Source organism: Anguilla anguilla, chromosome 7 (assembly GCF_013347855.1).
Source record: "Anguilla anguilla isolate fAngAng1 chromosome 7, fAngAng1.pri, whole genome shotgun sequence".
NCBI lineage: Eukaryota > Metazoa > Chordata > Actinopteri > Anguilliformes > Anguillidae > Anguilla > Anguilla anguilla.
In genome coordinates, this window is record NC_049207.1 from 50,383,282 (window position 1) to 50,401,578 (window position 18,297).

The window sequence follows — 18,297 nt, forward strand, 5'->3', positions numbered from 1 at the left end:
TATTTTTTTTATCAGCATTCCATCCTCACAGACTGATTTGTTGCCTGTGTACATTCTGTGATTATGTTGCATAGTTCTGTCTATGGGTTTTCCCCCAAATATGAATCACTGCTACTTAATTCTGCAGGAATGCACTGTGCGTAAAATATGTTCCCCTCTGCTCAGCTAAAAAGAACCGAAATGTAGCAATTGAGGACCATCATTAGATGAAATGCTTCCCACTTTTCCTGAAACAGATTTTAAGTAATAAATAGCTTGTGTAATACCCATAGCAGTTTAAAGTTCAGAATCAATGTCTGTTTTTCACAGGTGAACGAGTGAAACGCTTAGTGTCAAACTGTAGCATAGCGTGTAAGAGTCCAAAAGGGATCAGATGTACTCTGTCATAATAAAATGTACTCCATCAGAGCCGCTATAACCTGAATATATTACTCTGCAGCACATTCAGTTAAACAGACACATTAGATTATATTACGTATGTTAAATAGACGCTCTTATCCAGGGTGACTCACAGTGAGTGTGAGAGGGCGTGAGCATAACCGTATGAGTTATATAGGCAACGGTGACACAGACCAGGGGAACACAGAGCCGACACAGTGTTGCAGTAGCTGTGAAGTGTCTTATGTGCTCTACCTGGTTCTCTTGACTGCAGGCAGATACGGTATAAGAATCCAGGCTCCACAGGATGCCTTATGTGGAGCATCCACCCCTCGCCCCCCCACCCCCGACCCCCCCCCCACCCCCCCGCGTTTCATCTCAGCCCGTGGTGCATCTCTCAGAGTAACCAGCAGGGGGCTCCTCTACACCCTGCACCCCCCTCCACCACCACCCCGCCCGCCTCCACAGATAATGCACCCCACAGATAAATCCCTGCAATGGAAACCAAGGGACATGATGAAACCTGGCATTTTAAATCAGTTCCAGAGCAGATTAACAAGGCAAATTATCTAGAAAAAAGAAAACCATTTCCCTGGCAAAGATCATCCACTAAGATAATAAGGGTGTAGTGTGCTGACTATATTTCAAAACAGGATCAAACGTGAATCTTTGTAATCTTAGTGTTTTGACTTTGTTCATTTTTGGTTTGTATCCATTTGTCAGAATGTATCTGACAGAAGATGAACACAAGTACAACATCTCTGCAGAATCTTTTCACTTGGCAGTTTTTTGCTTTTTTTTGCAAACTGTTTGCTTAAATAAAAAAAGAAAATTATGGAAATTTATAAACCAATGCTACCACTTCAAGTAGGCCTGATGTGAAGTAGAAGGCTATTACACTTAATTCCCCTATTATTAACCCATATTTTTTTTCCATTGAGTAACTCATGAACATTCAGTTTTTATCGACATACTATGTATGTGTACTTTAAATACAATATTGTTATCCAGTGTGTGTTTTAAGTGTTATTCCATGGTGCTGCTGTATCTGGGAGGTTAGCGTTGTAATCCAGTCGAGGTTGAATCATGGAAAAGTTTGCTGTGCCTCTTATATGATGTTTGCTTTGTAGCCTTGTTTCCATCCTGGTTTTGGTAAATACTGATGTGATGTGCAGTGGCAGAGAGTGTTTATATCAAAAAACCACTTTCTACATTCATGTTTCCATATTTGTGCTCTGAACCAAAACACCATAACAATGTTTTTTTTTGGTAGACTGGAACCAATAATTGACCTGTACCCAGCGTATGTACAGTATGCCACACACTGGGAAAAAACATTACAGTATTGATATATGACAAATAATGATTTGACTGAGTATTTTTAAATTGCTATTGCTTTTTGTTTAATTTATTTTGGATTTCTACACATACCGTGTCATGAAAAATATGCAATAACGGATTAAATCAGGAAGGAGGCAAATACTTTTTTTTTCACGGCACTGTAGTGAGATATTAGGAAACTGGTCACGTGACTCTGAGGTCGTGGGTTCGATTCCCAGCGGGGGTGCTGCAGTCGTGCCCTTGAGCGAGGCGCTTAACCCAAATCGCTTCTGGGAAAAAAAAAGGATCCGTCTCTACAAACGGACTGTGTGTGTGTGTGTGTGTGTGTGTGTGTGTGTGTGTGTGTGTGTGCGGAAGCGTAATCCGTGTCGCCCTGGATACGGGCGTGCGCTAAACGCTGAGATGTGATGCAGTGGCGTTTAATGGGCGTGGGCCAGTGGCTCCGTGTCACGATGTAAATGGCGGAGTGTGTGCGTATGAAGAGAGCCGCGGGGAGTCTGTGTTTCTCCGTGTTTCTCTGCTCTCCATCTGCTGCACGACCAACAGCGACTCGCGCAGAAGCGACTGGAGCACGGTGGCGTTTTGCCCTCCCCATTAAAACGGGATAAATTGTCTCTCGCCTGGCGCGGTTGGCTTAACCTTTTTCTTTTCTTTTCTTTTTTTTTTCCGTGCAAATTCAGTTCACACATTCATTTGGAGAGCGGTCCGTAATTATAATGTGGCTTTTGGGGGGGGGGGGGGGGGGGGGGGGGGGTTGGGGGAGGGGGTGAAAGTGGACGTTCTTTCATGGCGGAGGAAATGACACAACTGCTGAAAATGCTCCAGTGTCCTCTCGTAAAATAAATTCTCTCGCTTGGCACCCGTGAAAACGGACAATTTTCGCTGCCAAAAGAAACAGAAGCAGTAGCTTTCCTCTCGCTAACTTTTCTCTCTGAACGAATGCCAGGAATTAGTAGGACTGGGTAGGGAAACTTGGTGATTTATGGCACAGTTGCATTATGATTACATACACACACTTACACATGCACATAAATGTACGCACACGCACACCCAAACATGCATACACACACACACACCCACATGCACACGTATGCACACACACACACACACACACACACACACGCATGTACGCACACATGGGCCCCAACACCCCAGAAAATCCCCCAGAAAATCCAGGGTACGGTACCGTAGGTTTGACCCTTACGGTACCTCTGCACACACACACATATACAAACACACACGTGCCTGCACATATAGCACTATGGCAACATGCAGTCGAAGCTTCATCGAAGATCAAAGGCCACTCAATTCGATTCAGTTTAACTTTGCAGCTGTTTGTGCAGAAGCACCATCACAAAGATGCCTTACAGGAGAAATGGGAAATAGGAACATTGGGACTGAGGCAGAGACCGAACTCCCAAAAGGGCAGCAAGTGAGGAAAAACACTCCTCGTCATGAAAAACAACAACACTCGAACAGTGGCAAGAAAAACTCCTCTGCGGGACTAAATCTTAGGAGGAGCCTGGAGCTGTTGAGAAAGAGCCCTGGCTGGCCCTGTGTCAGTGCTTCAGGTTAGCCGAAATGGTAATAGGGAAGTACTGGGGAATCTATTGGAGCAAATAATCATAGTGGTTAGGCAGCTTAAAATCTGACGCATGAAACTTGGATGAAATACATCATAGATTTGTCACTTGATTTATAACCGCAATGTATATTTGAAAGCCCTGTGATGGTTACCAAATGTTAGCCACCATGAGCAGTCGGGTGACTTCCTGCAGGGGAAAGCTCTCTGATTTCACCATTCGGTTTAATCGGAGTCAGTTTTGCGGACTTATTGCTCTTTTAAACTGCAAAAATACACGTCACAGAAGTTTTCGCCTCGGGTTCCGCAAAGCAAGGTGAAGGGAGAGTTATGTCTTGGTATATCCCCCGGCCTAACGATCCCCCGAGAGGCCGTTTAAAGGATGACGGTTCTCTGGCTACGCCTGACCCCTTCCGACCTTAAGCTTGGCCAGAAATGCCCTCAGGTGTGGAGACATGGGTCTACATCCATTCCCTTACCGGACATAAAGCTCTGGTAATTAGGTTCTCTCTGTACAGCGGCTGGTTTTGACTGCTCCTGTTCCTCCGGACACTTCTTTCATTGCAAGCATGCTTGTGAACATGTGACCTCGCAAAAAAGGTCGACGTGCCACTTCTAAGCCATGGGACATTTAAAAAATGTAACTGTTAAAATATGTACAGTTGTGCAAGTGTGCACTTATTTTTTATAAAATGAACAAACACACATATTGATGACAGAAAACACTCTCATAATTATTTTACCTGATCCAGTGTGTAAGGGAGACATTATATTGACTGCTAACGCCCCTTAAAAATGCAATATACTGCGATATATTGTAAATATGTGGATGTATACCAATATCAATGCTAATTAGCAATAAGAGCTATAATTTGTATGTGTGCCAGAATATTTTGATGTGTGTAAGTGTGTGTGTGTGTGTGTGTGTGTGTGTGTTTGTACATCCATGTAGAGATATATCCAAATATATATCCATGGTAGTTTCTTTCAAGATGTGCGCATTGCAAAACCTTATACCAGCACAATCAGTAGCAGTCAGTCAGGCATATATGTCCTTCCCCAAAATCGCCATAGCGACCATCTGCAACTCCCCCTGCCGCAGGAGTCCCCTGCTGTTCCACTGGAACAATCTAATTTGCATGTATCAGTCTGATTGGCTGCTGTTACCGCCGCATGTTAATGTTCCATGACAATGAGGCCTGGGAGAAGCTGACACCGTGGTGGTAATCTTTTTGGACTGTGCCTTTTACAGTGCGCTGCAAATGACTGCCACTGTCAGTCGCATTTTTGGCAAGGTGCGGAGGTGTCGGCCGACCCCAGCATCAGCAGCCGTATCCTCCACATAAATCAAAGCGATGATTTAGTGTATCGGTCCTGCTGAGACTGTCACATTAATTGCATCCTTTAGGATTAATTCATAAATCGTATTAGCCTTCCTTACAGTTCTGTGCATGCTGAAATGACTATGTTTTCGGTGGGGTCTTTGGAACACCGTAGAAATGGACGTGTGGATTTTTTTACCCTGTAAATTTATCAGATTTTCAGGAATACGTCTCCTGAGGGATTTTGTAGGATGTGCTTCTTCTTGGTGTCCTCTGAAAGGCTAATGCAGCAAAGAGAGCCTTCATTCACCGCTGGGTGGTTAGAAATTAATTGCAGAGATAAAATAAGAGCTTCGCTGCGGTGCTGTGAATGTGGCTGCAGGTCTCTTAGGTAAAACTTTTATCCCACAGCATTATACCTGTCGGTTCCCACCTTGGATTTCCCTCCTGGTGGTAGGATGAGCTTCTAGTCATCAGGAGGGCAGAGATGCAGATTGAAGCCTTTCTGTTGTATTCCTGGTGATGTCACACTTTTGTGTTCCTGAAACTTACACTGATGTCCACAAGTTCATAAGAATAAGAACTTCTGCTGAGTGAAGTCTATGCTGCACGGAACGTTACCCGGGATTTGGAAATTAGGTGCGCACATATACCATGCAATACAGTAATTGCTTTATTAATTTTTGGAATTATCTATAAAGGAATTGCCCCTATCTGTCTTGCTATCAATTTGCATGTCAGTGCCACATTTATTGTACTCGAACCATTATTGATTTCGCTGCATAATTGGACCAACTTGAAAAAAAGATTAAAGTGCTCTAATTAATGTCAGTTGCCCACTTAAAGGCCTTGCTAAAAAAATATAACAGTTCTCTGTAGTCTAGTGACAGAAATCCCTGAAATGTAAAAAAAAAACTTTCAATCACAATTATAGCCATTTACAATAACAATGGAAGTGGACATTAAGTAACGTGTTTTATTGATCATTTTTCAGGAATATCTCAAGAGTGCAGTGCAGACATTAATTGCTGTTCCAAATGTATTCCATGTTCAGTTTCTGAAATACACGGTTGAAACAAATTCTTCCTCTATCAGGTGCTAATGTATTGGAAATGGAGTGCTTGTTTTTTTTCCCTGGCCACCTATATTGCGGCCAAATGTTAACAGTGGATGTACCACAATTGATAGTTTTACTTTGTTGGGCTGCTCTTTGTGTTAGAGGCTTTGGTGGTGCTGCTATTCACAGCGATTGTTGGCTTACGAAAGGAACCCTCTTGACTCAAAAAGTAAATGAAAGCACTTTTGGTTTTCTTTCTTTACAAATGCTACAAACTTCTACTCCTCATTTTTACAGTGAAATGCTGAATATTAAGTGGGATGTGCTGTTTACAATGGCAGCACAGTTCTTGAACTGAAACACTTGTGATCCAAACCAAGACCTGAGTCGGTTTTAGGTCCGGGATTGTAACCGATCCGCAGTTCTGGGTCAGGTCAAGGCCTGTTGTTGTCAAGAGTCTTGAGTATGAGCACAAATCTGAGAGGCCAGAGAGCTTTTAGTCACACTAAGTGCTCTTCTGTTGACCTTAAACATGCTGTACCTTCTGTTAATGAGAAGCCCAGGCTCAAGGGGAATGACTGTTTGGTACTGAATACAGTCGTCCTTCATTTTACTACATAAATAAGAACTGTTCATGAACTAACTGCTGATATCCAAGTCGATATCTTATGTTTGACTGAAACACAGCTTAAATGTGATGAATATATTGACTTAAACGAATCCGCTTGTCCTGGTTACAGTAATACTCACATTCTCAGTTGTGATGGTGGAGTTGCTGCTAAATGATTTTTAACTATGTGCTACCTTGAAATCTGACTTCAAATTGAATTCATTTGAAATGCTTGTTCTTAGCTTTGCACATCCTGATGAGAAACCAGTCTGTCCATTTAACCATGAGATATTGTATAAGCCAGTTGGCCCATATAACATTGTTTTTCTTGAGTTTCTCACTTCTTATCAAACCTGGTTGTTCAGTTAAGGTAGTAATAGTTGAGAATTTTGAAATTAATTTGAATGAAGAAAATTATCTTTTAGACCAGCATTCATATCTTTTTTAAAGATTTATTCGCATTGATCAATATATGCATCAGTCTCTACACACTGTGATAACCACACTCTAGATTTTGTCTTAACCTATGGCCCTGAAATAGGAAATATAACTGCCATGCACTATAATCCTGTCTCATCGAACCATTATTTTATGACTGTTAAATTATCACCAATCTGTCCTTTGACACCAGATCCTAAGTACTTCTTTAGTCGTACATTTCCATCCAACACGCTGTAAATGCTTTTATTGATGAGCTTCCAGACCCCTTTGTGCACTGTGGGGACTGTCTTGGTCGAAGCTTAATTGCACATTCAGGCTCAAGTAATGGCTCAATTGATCAGGTGACGGACAACACAGATGAAATGCTTTGCAGGATCTTGCAGGGTCTGTCACACCTCTTAAGAAGCGAAAAGCCCGTCTTAAGATGTTAACACCTTGGTAAAATGACCACTCTCATGCTCTAAAACAAGCCTCATGCCAACTTGAATGTAAATAGCTGTTTTACTAACTTACAAGTATTCCAAGATCATGCCTGGAAAGAGAGCGTTTTTTTTTTTTTTTAGAAGTGTGCTCTCTCCTTGGTATGATCATCTTATTTCTTTAGATTAATATAAAATAAACAGAAATATAGCCCAGATAGCTGTTCACTGTGCACTGCTGGCAAAAAGCTTATGAAGACACAAGCATCAGTTGATCCCTGTGTTCCAGTGACACTTAGCAGTAAGGATTTCATTCATTTCTTCGATGGCAAAATTCCGAAAATCACGGACACGATCCAGAAGTCTTCTACCGCCTCTTATATCTTAAAACGTCTGTCCCTCTGAGTCAGGTTCTGCTCAAGGTTTCTTCCTGTTACCAGCCAGGGAGTTTTTCTGTACCACTGTCTCCTTATAAGCATGCTTCGGGGGTGTTCTGACTCAGATCTCTGTAAAGTTGTTTTGTCGCAATTCCAGAAGCACTACACAAATAAAATTGAATCGAATCGAATCGAATTGAATCGGCGCTGCATTTAATGAAGTGAGTCTAGACGGCAACATTAGAAATTTCGCCTCAACGAATGTGTTTATGACTTTGTTCGCTGTAAACTCGGTCTCATATGGAACTCATTTCGCACTGTGAAAATTTCTGTTTCAAAGACACGAAGTCAGGGTTGTTTTTGTTATTTTTAGTTGTTCTCCAGCACTGCTGCTAAAACTCTTCGGTGAGTTTACTTAACTTCTCGGCTACACGAACAGGCGGAACGCAGGAACAAACTGGTGTGGTTAACAGCCGTGTAATTAAACAATAGAAGCTTCTCATGGTTTCTATAGTGAATCAAATAGTTTAAAAAATGTTGTGTTGTTGGCCACCAACACAAATAGGACTGTTAATGTGTTTTTGTAACAGTCCCTTTTACCAGTCCCACATACTGTTCCTTTACAACAAGGGGGTTACAGTGATAGCCCTGATTATATAATGACGCTTTACCTCCATTGAAATGCAAAAATAATAAATAAATGGCTGAATTAGCTTAGTGATGTCATTGGTTTGCTGAAATGTCCTGTGGATTCCACTGCAAGACCCTGAGCGTGTTTGTGTCTCCTCAGATCTGGAAAAATTTGGTTTTGAGCACCATTGGCAAGATCCAATTTCACCCTGCTTTCTTCTTCTGGAAAAGAAATGACAAGCTAAGAGTCAAAGGTGAAGTTGCCATGGAGACCGATGAATTTCAGACAGAAATGTTCATTTGCGCTCATTACACCATGTCAAAAGCAGCAAATTTCAAACAATAAATGTTCTTAATGATACAGCATCCTGTATGTACATTTTTTTCCCCCAATAAATTCATGAACTAGGAAAAAAGTATTCCTGAATGCAAACATAATGGAAAGATATACGCTGATTTAAATGGCTGCCATTTATGAACACAAATTATTTTACTATTCAGTTTGCTTGATATCCATGCAAACATAATGCAAACAAACAGGAAGCAAAGCGTAGGCTCAAACCAGGCCAGAGTGCTTTCACTCAGGTAAAAGGTGCAATTCTCTGCTTATGTGTGTGCATGCGTACCTGTCTGACAATTGCTGTTTAACTTAAATCTTTGTTTTCTTAACCAAGACACACGTCACAAGGATAGAAGTCCAAGCCCATGTTGGTCACAAGCAGTAGTTTGATCAGCATTTTGAAACGTATGGCATGTCCCCTGAATGTCAGGACTGTGTCAGTTTGTGCTATGTGAAAATTCAGATTTGTGAGTTAAGGTCTCTCCCATGGTTTTTGGAGGAGGATTCTGGCTCCTGGAATCGCATGTGGGTTTCAGCGAGAAGGTAATAATTTATTCACCAAGCTCAGGAGCTGCTGGTACCCTCCACTGTGCCCCCCTAATAATTAATGGGGGAGGAATTTAGCTCAAATTATATGGTGTGGTGTTGCCTGGCTGCTGAAAGCTCAAGTTCTTTTGAAGTAATCAATGGCAGTAATTTATTAAGTGGGTTACATCATTCAGCTGCTAAAATTATGTGGGTTTTTTTTTCTTGTGTAAGGAGGCACACATTAAGTCACCCTGGAAATAAGGTTTTCTTCTTTGTTTTGCACAGTATATGTGAAAAGACAGCATTTGTCATGCCTTGAGCCTCATCTAGAGAGAAAGACCCAGGTGGGATTTGGAGTGCTTGATGTATGAACCGCGTACCAGAAAGGTGTGATCGTACCTTCTGTTCTGGCCTTGACAAACTGCAGGGATTGTTTGCCTTACCCCCGCATCTGGTGAAGAAAATGTTTTAAACTCTTTCTGGTTTTCATCCTGCCATTGCATCTGCAACTGCACTTTTTTTGGGAGAAAAAAATTTAAAGTGACACGTAATATCAGCGCTATTATGGATAATGAGGCTCACTGAATATGTGTGGCGTTCATTTTAGTGGTGTTTTTCTTTTTCCCAACAGAGAAATTCAATCACATAAACAAGCACTGACCTGAGACTGGAGAAATGGCAGTTCCTTTTCTCCAGACAGCCTTTCACCGTCGGAAAAACGTACATTGTAACCATAGCGATCACCATAATCCCCACAAGTATTTAAAATAAAGGTGTAAATTCAGCAATAAACATCACAAGGCTTTTATTGATCCCTTCGAATCCCCACGCACTGTGCGTCTAATGACTTTTGCATTCCTTGCTTCACAGATTTGACAATAAAATGAAAGAAAACACCATTATCTTTCAGAATTGGTCTTCAGAGTCCTTGGATGACCAACCCGTTTGGAATGTAAGTATCATTACATTGAGAACAAAAAGTTACCCTGATGTTATCAGCCATATTTATGTGGGAGATAAAATCCAATGAGTTGTTGAATCAGTGAAATTATTATTAAGGCCTGAGCGCTGTTGAATAATTGTGGTAGTGTGTGTATCCCAGGGTACATTAAACTGTCAATTTTTCTGTCCCCCAGGTGGATGTAAAAATAATAATTATCATCATCATCATCAACATCATCATCATCATCCGAATATTATGTGTGTCCTTCTCCTCCTTTTCCAGATTCCAGTATCACTCACTGCCTGAGTCTGGCTATGCTGATCAGCACATACTGGGGTGAGAGTTGCCATTGGCCCATTGTTTCTGTGGTCCTACTTGTTGTTGTTTTTAGCCTCTGTGTGAACACTGGCTGACCCTTCTCTGCTGCATATTTCAGATCCTTATGATGTCATGGAGAGCATCGTCCCTGTGATTGGCCCATTTTGTCTTGCTGAAAGCCGGTAAGCTTTGTTGGGTTGCCAGGGTGGAGCTAAACCACTGTCTTGGGGAAAGAATATCCGAAGTGTTCCAGAACCACTTGAAATAAAGTTTAAAAATAAAAGTCTCCAACTTTTTATAAATATAGCTTTTGCAAAAATGACAATCATGACAATGCAATGTCCCAGGTTGGTGAAGCAGAAGAGCAGGTTTGACTACATGGCCTTTTGAACCCAGTAAAAACCGAGAGGGACATTTGATGGCGTCATCTCACTTTACAGCATAGTCAATATCAACCTACACAACAGCATGGTGGAATCACTGGCCCCTTAAAAAAGCACTTCATAAATAAAGCCATGATGTTTCATATAATTTTTTATTTATTTTTTACCTTTCCTGTAGGGCCCATTCAGTCTGAGCTGTTCAGGGTAATACATTTATCACTGCAGAGATCGATACTGTTCATGCCACATGTCCAAAACAGTCACACACACACACACACACACACACACACACACACACACACACACACTAACTAGTCTCAGACACTAACAGCACAGATAATGATTGCCCAGGGAATCTACAGCTTTGGTCATGAACCGATGAACACTACTCAATGGTCTTCATTACTGCCACTATTCACGTTTATATCTTTGCGGTTTGATCCCTGTCTGGTGAAAAAAAACAACTTTATTTGTGAGAAAGGCTTTATGTCCTGTACGATGCTCTCTCTCTCTCTCTCTCTCTCTATGTATATATATATATATATAGTGTGTGTGTGCATGTGCTATATCCGCTATATATACAGTATGCTATAGTGCTTGTAAACATGCTATGTGATACTTATGAAGGAGTTATAGCTCTTTTATGGGATAATTCACAGAAAATGCAAATATTCTAAATTTCGCTCGCACAGAGAGCGTTCACAAGCCTGCTTGAAAACCCAGGCAAATGAGACACGTATTTCGCTCAGCAGAGTTTGGATTTTGAGGGTCAGGAGAACGTTGGAGTGAAGAACTATCGCCCAAAGCAGCTCCATCCACTGCCAACAGCACTGTTATATCTCACTCAAAACCAAGCATCACCTCAAATAACGCTGAGATGTGACAGGCTCTCCACATCCTCTCTTTTACTTGCTATAAAAATCTTAGAAAACATTACATCATGGGACAAAATGGCAGTTTTTCCCCCCCAAAAAAAAAAATTAGCGTTGGGCTTTTTTTTTTTTTTTCAGGCCGCACACCCCTTGAATTAGCGGTCCATCTGGAAATCGGTAACCGGTTAAAGCTCGGTGCCGTTGTGAATGAAGCGCACTGTGCTGGTTTCGGGGGGCCCTCCCCGTGAGCTGGCGAGGGCGAGAACGCGTCCTGCTGAACAGGAAATGAGTTCCATGCCACTCTGCACAATTCAATTCGAAAAAATGGCATTTAAAGAGACCTCCACAAATAGGGTCTCGCTTTTTTTTTGGGGGGGGGGGGGGGCGAGGGTGGGTGGAGAAAGTGCATATTCCCACATACATTACATACATAATCTTTATCCGGCCACACAACTGCTGGAACAATGTCCTTTTCTGCCTTTTAAAAAAATCTCAAATGCTAAACAGTAACTTTCGTTCTATACGGAGAACTAATGTTAGGACATTTTAAGAACTTAGCTTTCCTGGCACAGAAATGTTATGAAATACGGACCAAATGGCATCGCAGTTTGTTTATATTGACACAATGTTTTGCACTGAGCCTCTGTCAGTTGATCTTCTCGGGAGATGCAAATTGCAGTTCGTAGCATTTCAGTTTTGCATTGGAAATCCCAGATAAACATGTTCATTCCATATTTCGAAGAAATAACTCAGAGCTGAGTTATCGGGTGCAAAGATCTGGACAAACACGCACAAAAAAATAAATGTTTTGCAGGTTCCCATGCCACTAAATATAACAGTTTGCAACAAAGTACCAATAGCAACGCCTCTATCAACAATCAAACTCTGCAAACAAAACATCACCTAGCAACACAAGCATACAAAACTGAATCAGGCCAATCAAGGCTGCCGTCAGAAAGCCTTTCATCTCAATGCAATCTCGCAGAAAAATGACCCTCGGTAACGCGGGAGTACTGAGAGTGGCTGGAATTACACTAATCTGAGCTCGGGCGCAAACGAGGGTGAAAGTCAAGTCGCAGGAGGACCGTTATGTTTAATAACGCCTGACAGATCTCCTCCAGCGGAGACCGCGCTCCGGTCGGAGCTCTGGAAATTCTCAAAGTAATAAAAGTCGTGCGAAAGTAAGTCATTCGTAAGCACGCGGACCGCATTTTAAAAGCACGATAGCTCGGCATCGGCTGTCATGTGACGCGCGTTTATTTGGTCTTACAAAAATTGTCTTTTGAGGCACTTAGGATTGAATAAATAAATGAAATAACGCAATCAGGCTGCCAGTAATCACTTTTTTTTTGCACAGATGTCAAGTGAAGACAGAGACAGAATAATTTCTGGTATTTTGTTTTGTTCACAGGATGTTGTGCATTGTAGATTTTGTGTCTGTGATGGGCGTAGGCCTGTGTTCATATTCATACCCCTGTGGAACCAGTTGCTTAAGAATGTGATAATCAAGACGGATTGGTAGATTTACTGGTTGACTGGCTGACAAATTGATTGATTGGGTGATTCATTGATTGACTGGCTGGTTGGTTGATTGGTTTACTGACTGACTGATATATGGCAACAGTCAGACGATTTACTCAGTAAGTCAGATGCTTTACTCAGAAATACAAACCAAACAAAACAAGAAACCAATATCTGAACTTTTGACTGACATTTCTAACATGATTTATTTGGATGGAAAACAGATCTCCAGATCCATATTTTTACTCCCACTGTTTCAATTTAAATGTTGTTCTACAGGCTTTGTACAAATAATTACTGATTTCTGTCTGTACTGATTTCAGTAGCTCCATAATTACTCCCCAGACAAAGCGACGTCACAGAAAATTGGAAAATGTTTGGAATCAGATATTTCCTTTGCCTGTGTGAAAGGGATGTTTTTCATTCTTTTTTAATGTAGAAGGACAATGTTGATGGGAAAATGGGAGATATATTAAGATATAATATAATCAGTTGAAGTTCTTAACATTACAGTTTTAAATACGTTTATTTACATCCATTCCGTTTTGGATGTTTGTATTTTTTATCGCTATAAGCCGAAGTTACGGCCAACTATGACTACCACAGATCATTATTATTTAGCTAAAGTAATGGCTTTAAAAATAAATAAATAAGGAAAGGAAATTAAAATGTTGCCTATGAAATGATTTCTAAATATTTTCCTTCTGTTCTTGTTGAGGAGGAAAATAGAAGTGTGTGCTTTACATACACATCATGCCTGGTATATGACCCATATTATTAAATTTACCAGGAGTGCCTTGATTGAATTCGGGGATCATTAAATTGCTAACAACTATAAAGTCATTATTTGCCAGATACCAGTGGCTTCGCGTACTCAGCTTTGCTGATTAAAAAAATGCAGAACGCCTCATTGTTGGAATGTTGACACAAGACTAGAGTAGAAAGGAAAGCCCGTGCACTTGTGTTTGAGCATCAGAGAACTCCCGTGGAATCAAGGAGGATTCTGGGAGACGAAGTGCACCTGAGGGAGCCCTGGGAGGCAGAGGCGGTGTTTTAAGAGGGGCCGGAGGAGGACTGACGAGCCTTCCTCCTCCTTTAGGCCTCGGGGTGCCTGGGAAAAAGGGGTCACCTGTCTGGTGGGAGTCCATGCGTGTCTGGCATTGCTGCTCTCATCTCAACATTGATCCAGCTCTCTGGCCCCCGAGCTCCGCCCTCTCACCGCCAAGGGCCTCTCGCTCACAGTCAGACCTTCATCCTCAAATTTATGGGGAGTGTGCTAATTATTCCTTTAGGACCTTTTTTTTCCTACGTTTCGGGTTTCGAAATAAGACTTTCACACGTGTTCTTAATATCTTCCTCACTGCAGTCTAGAGCCTGCATTTAATCAGAATTTTACTTTGACTTCAATTTACAAGTAAGCGTTTCACATTTTCAGTATGGCGAGTTAATGTTTTCCAAGTTCATTTTACTGATTGCTGAACTTGACAAACTGCGTGTGGTACGAAAATAAACTTTCTTTCGATTGTTAGTCAAATTTAAGGACAGATGCTGGCTGAATCCCAGCCGAGATGTTTGTTTTGTTGGAGTTTTGAAACTTATGCGCCTCATTTACAACTTAATTCATGCGATTTCCGTCAAGCAATTAAAGATTTTCATGTTAAGACCGTCTGGCATTGTGGGAGGCTAGTACAGAAACCTGCCCAGTGGAGCTAATGCTAAGTAGCTCTCCTTAATTCTTGTGATGCAGCGTGTTTGTGAGGGTTTGTACAGTTGAAGGTGTACGAGGTATTGGGGAGTATGGTTTGAGGTCGAGGTGTGCAGGAGGAACAGGGGGGCCATCCATAAGCCCTGTGGAAAGTTCGGATAGGTTTCTGTTCTGAAACATTGCTCTTACAGCCCTGGCTATTGCTCCCAAACGTGGATTTGATATATGACCCAGCAGGTGGTATTCTTTTCCCCAGCTAGAGGACATTGCAGCAAATGAGCTGAAGGGTTTCCATTCATTCTCTCGCTCTCTCTCTCCCTCCCTCTCTCTCTCTCTCACTCTCTCTCTCTCCCATGCCCTCTCTCTCTCCCCCTCCCACTCTTTCTCCCTTTCTCCTTCTCCCACTCACCATGTCTCCCATCTCTCTCCCTCTCTCTCTCTCCTCTCACTCCCTCTCTCTCTCTATCTCCCACTCTTCCATGCCCTCTCTCCCCCCTCCCACTCATTCCCTTTCTCTCTGTCTCCCTTTCTCCCTCTCACCATCTCTCTCCCTCTCTCTCCCCCCTCCCTCTCTATCTCTCATTCTCTCCCTCTCTCTCCCTCCCCCCTCCTCTCTCTTTCTCTCTCTCTCCCACCCCCCCATCTCTCTCTCCTCTCAGTTAGAGGATGGCAATGTTGCTTGAATCACAGCTGTGAAATTCTCACACACCTGTGCTCAGGAATGACAAACAGCTTTAACAAAAAAGCTGAGGCAGTTTAGCTACATTTCAGCGCCGGTTAGCGATGTTGCTGACCGCTAGTAGCAGGTTAGCGCATCCTGCAATGGCTAAATGCTAATTTCTCATACTGTGGGATAACAAATGTTATCGTGTATCCAGGCAGATTAATCAGCATTAACAGTGCAGGCCTTCACAATCAGAGTCGAGGCCAAGTAACTGGGTGTTTGAGTTTTTTTTTTTTTTTTTTTTTTTTTAAAGAGAGAGAGCAATGCCTCAGCACTGAGGATTCTGGGAGCTGTCACTGTTGCCCGAGACAGCTCAGGACTTATCTTTGGGCTGTCTGTGGAATTAACAGAGATAAGAAATAATATGACAAAAGTTTTAAAGTCTTGAAGACCAAAGGAAGCTCTCTGCCTCATGTGATATTAAGCCAGAATAGAGAAAAAATGAAGTGGACTGAATTTATAGACTTCCAGTTCGGAAACACTGCCTGGAGCGAATATTATCTCGGCTCTGACAAAATTAATCTGTGCCACTGGCTCTTTTGAATTTTCCATTTTAAGATGTGTGGACCTTAAAGGACAAGAATCAGGGGCTGTTATAATGCAGATTCATGTCCCCCCTGTGTGCTGCTGTCAGCTGAATTATGTGATGATGCTTCCTGCTTTTTTTGTATCTGTCGTGTTAACAACGTTCACATCTTCAGACTCCAATGCTCGCCCTAAAAAAAAAAAAAAAAAAGGAGTTTCGCTGTTGAGGCTAAAGGTCCAGCACTTTAGACCAGAGGAAACGTTAGTGATGGTTTATGCTGGGAATAGTAAGACTCTCAAACAATTCTGCAGGGAGTTTGGAAAGATAAAATATGATCTGCAGTATATCAGCAAAACGTGAGTCCTCTGCTGTAGGTCAAATGCGAAGTGTTGAACTGATGACTACGATGGCCATGGCTAGCTCAACGGAAGGAAAGTTAAGAAGGTGGTCTGAATAATATAAAATAAAATATGTCATTTTGGAAGCTAAAATGACGTGTACATCTTATGATAAGCAAAGAAAACAAGGGGGGGTGACATAAAATATTTTTAAATACAATTGCACTTGTACACTGGAGAAAATGAAGACTGGGACCTTTCCATTGATGTGTGATTTTTTAAAAATGGTGTTTGGGTAGACCATAGAGTCTGGTTTACAGGGGTATTACACCCAATCTTACATCCTCCATCTACATTTTTTCCCACAAATAGTTGTGTAAGCAATAATAATTAAAATCAAACCTCCGTTTAAGAAAAAAAAAAACATAATGACACCTTTTTTTTGGGTATGCGTTCTTATTACCTTTTTCTGAAAAGAAAAAGGAACCAATAAATGAACTCCATTTGAATATGTTCCCCACCCTCTTGGGGGGTGTTAAATTAAGTGAATTGTTACATGACTCTCATACCTAAGAATCTCTTAGCTGTGTTGACTGCACAAGTGCAGTGTGAATATGCGCTTGTAACCACAGCATCTCAGTAAAACTACCGGCAGGGGTCTTTATGGTGAAGATTTAGTAGGCATGCAGTCCTGGAAGCTTTATAATATGAATAATAAAATCACAGGTGCAGAAAAACTCCTATGAACGGTGGTTAAAAATCCAGAGTCTTATGAATCTGTGTATGATTTGAACTGGTGAACGTAGCAAGTTTTATTAAAGAAATCCTCGTTAGCGCCATTGGGCACTAGCACTAGCACAGCACAGCACCAAGACTGCCTCCATAACCTATTTATCAGCTAATTTATTTGCGCTTTCTGCACAGAATGGTTTGACGCCCATTCGCGTACGGCTCGTTCAGCAGATTTACACGCGTGTTATATTGGCATTCGCGTCGCGCATCGCTTTTATTCGTTATGTGTACAAGCAGCCCGACGAGTCGACCGTTGAAAGCCGGGCGGGCTCGAGGCCCGGAGCTGAATTCTATCAGCCGAGAGACACGGAGCTGGGGGAGCTGGCCGCAGAAACGATTTGTCGAAAACGAATCCGTCTTTGACAAGAGTGAAAGAAGTTAATGGACATCGGGAGAATATTCTGATTTCAGCAGTTTTCATTGTTGCAGAGTTCATTTTCTCTCCTCAGGCAATCCAATCAAATGCTTTCGTTATATTGCCTGTGGAACGTCTGTGCATTGGGACCGGCGCTCTGTGTGTCGGTAATGGACTAAATTATTTGCATCATTTTCAGTATTTGATGACGCAAGAGTTTTCCCGGGTTGGCTACTTTTTTTGTTATCTGGCTGTTGTGACTTGTGTATTGATTTTTTTTTTTTGCATAACTCACAGACTTTCACTTCTGAAGTGATGTTCCTTGTCACGTCAAACTGCTGAAGTCGGTCAGGGATGGAGATCGGGGAAAACTGGAATAAGTTTCTGCTGGAAACGCTATTGGTGGGCCAGCAAGGGGCACTCTTTGCTCTGGACCAAAGAAGAAACCCAGTGCCTTGGCTCACGGGGAGTGACGGGGGTACTGTGCTGTAGAAAATCCTTTTGAACAAGGTTGTGACTCAGTGTGGTTATGAAAGATCCAGTGGCACTTTTTGAAGAATTAGTTGTATTAGCACCAGTGTGCTGATCAAATTCCCACTGTTTACATCTGGTTCATTCCCATACAACTGGCTACACTGCCTCTTGAATTCAGTACCCACATGGACTCCTCAGGTCATTGCCACAAAATAAATTTGAGTTTTCCATTTGCATACCTGATTAAGTTTCGAAAAAATAAAAATAAATAAATAAATAAATAATCATAATCATTTAAGCACAAAATATATACAACTTAAG